Here is a 2,894-nt window from a genome sequence, read left to right as displayed (position 1 = left end):
TCTCATTCCATTTTTAATTCAGCTCTGTGTTAATTAGAAATATTTCTCTCAGATTTAAATGTTAAAGCAAATGATCCAATTTGAGATTTCAGGTTATAACTTCTGCCATATTTTTTTAATAATGGAAAATCTTTCTTCTTACCTGTAGAAATGAACTTTATACTCAATTAAGGTATGCTATAAATATTAAGCTTTTGAACTCTCATACCAGTTTCTCAAGCGCTTCTTGAAATCCTCAGATATGCTTCAAGTATAAAATATTCATGCTCTTCTGGGACAACAAAGTAAAAAGTAATTCTATTTTCTTGTATGTGTGGTTTTTATTATTGTAATTGAGTTTATTTGTTTTTGCAATAAAGAAGAGTGGTTCTGGAGCTATAAACTATATGATGAAAATGATTACATGAGTGCATTTTGGCCTCTGATATAAAATAATCATTCATGGAAAAAGAATTGCACTAGAAATGAAAAAGAAATTTAATGATACAGAACATAGACCTAGCTATGATACTAAATAACCATGTACCATTGGACTGATAGCTGAAATTCTCTGAAATCCAGTTTCCTCTTCCTGGGAATATAACCTATTTTCTTTTCTCAAAATCTTCTAAACATACACATAATGAAATAATCTAAAAACATAAGCTATGACAGAATTTTCAGTAATTTAATAAAGATTACTATGCTTATTTAACTTAATGTTCAACACTTCTAAGTAGTATGAGAGATTTATTTAAGCTCATCAAGTATTGAATAGAGGACATAAGATGAATACATGAATAGGAAGCATTGACAGCAGAGATGGGACAGTATACAGGTAACTGGAGCATTCTATGTAATAGAACATTAGAATATTAGAGTCTGGCAGAGATAAAGGTCAGAATCTGAGGTATATAGAATCTTTTATTAGTTTGGAGACACTATATAGTAATCTATAGACCATTATGCAGCTGTATATGTAAAGAAGTTCTTTAAGAATTGTGAAAAAGAGATAGATATTTAAACTCTATACCCAGAGATTCTAAATTAGTAGGTAGAGAGTGTTGGTATGGAATCTGAATTCTAACAGAAAGAAAAATAGAAAAAAAAAAAGAAGAAAGGAAGGAAGGAAGATACTGATAGGCAACTTAATTTTGAACAAAGGCAGGCTGTTAACTAAATAGAAAAGAAGTGACCTATATATTCAGTGCAACACCACTACAAACTAAATAAGCATTTTTTTTGCAGAAATGGACAAATTAATTCTATAATTTATAAAAAAGGCAAAGGAACTAAGGTAGTCAAAACAATTTTGAAAAAGTAGAATAAAGTAGGACTCATAATCTGATTTTAAGCTATACCACAAGGTAGAGTAATTAGGAAAGTGTGACATTGGTGAAAAAATAGACATCTACATCAATGGAACAGAATAGATTCTTCAATATAGTCAATTGATTTTTGACAAAGTTATTAAGGAAAATCCATGGAAGAAAGAAGTTATTTTTTTATGCTACATATTGTGATGCTGAATATGTAGAAGAGCTTTATGCCACACAAAAAAGAGACTGATTGATTCATTTTTTGTATCATATATAAAAGTTGTCTCAAAATGAATCTGAGATCTTAATATAAAACCTAATACTATAACATTTCTAAAGAAAAACTATGACAACATTTGTGTGGCCACAGGTTAGTTACAAGTTTTTGTAGAAAACACATAACAGATGAACCACAGGAGCAAAAAATGATAAATCGTACTTTACCACATTTAAAATCTGCTTTGTGAAAGACACTGTTGAAGGAATGAAGAAACGACAGACTTATACAAAGCATTTGTTAGACAGCTATTTGATAAAGAACAGGAACCCAGAATATATAAAGAACCCTACAATCTAAAAAATATGAAAACACAAGGAAAGATAAACAATAAAAATGGGTATAAATTTGAAGAGACATTTTACCAGAGAAAACACATAGATGTGAGTTAAGCATATTAAAAAATATTCGACATCATTTGTGATTAAGGAAATATGATTTAAAACCACATCGTCTTCCCTGCACTTAGTCATTAGAATGGATGGTAAATGCACAGAAGAATACAATGTCAAATTATAATGTACATCTAAAAATTATATAATTGTATTAACCAATGTTACCTCAATAAACTTTATTAAACAAAATAAAATAAAAAATAGAAATAAAAGAAATTGCTTTAGATATGTATTATTTTACTTATTTAATTGATCTGCCCACCTGCACATTCTTGTGTCTTCTTTGTCATTTCAATTTCTGCTTTTTGAAAGAGGAGTAAATTGTGGAAGGAAAGCCTAACATCACACATGACTTTAGTTATGGTAGATCAAAACCCAGATTCTAAATATGTAACTTTCCTCGCACCAGGTCTATCATTGAACTGAGAGCAAGAATTGTATTGGGGCTTAGCTTTTACTTGTGATTCCTAATTGCATTAAAATATACATTGATTTCACCACATGTATTACAGTTTACTTTTATTTCCATCATTTCCCTTTTAACCTCATCTACATAAATTCTTTTCTCTGTAGCTCCCTTTGATTAATACAGTTTGTCATCCTTCCCCAGGTATTTTTTTTTAATAAAAAAACATTCATGCATTTTCCAATCAATTTAAGATTTTTTAAAAAATGAAATGGTATATTTAGAACCATTTTGTTGTTTTAGAACAGCTCAAAATATTCAGTTAATTAGAATAAGTGGTTCAATTGCCTAAGTCGTTTTGTTGTAACTTTATTTCTAATACATAAGATTCAAATTCTTCTCTGATATCTCATATGAATAGTTCTGGTTTTCTCTGCCTTGATTTTTTCCCAATAATTCTATGAAAATGTTTTCTCTTGATACAATTCTCCTAGGTAATCCAGAGTTCTTCTTTCCCA

This window comes from Pteropus vampyrus, unplaced genomic scaffold (assembly GCF_000151845.1).
Source record: "Pteropus vampyrus isolate Shadow unplaced genomic scaffold, Pvam_2.0 Scaffold595, whole genome shotgun sequence".
Classification (NCBI taxonomy): Eukaryota; Metazoa; Chordata; class Mammalia; order Chiroptera; family Pteropodidae; genus Pteropus; species Pteropus vampyrus.
Note: the sequence above shows the minus strand (reverse complement) of the source record.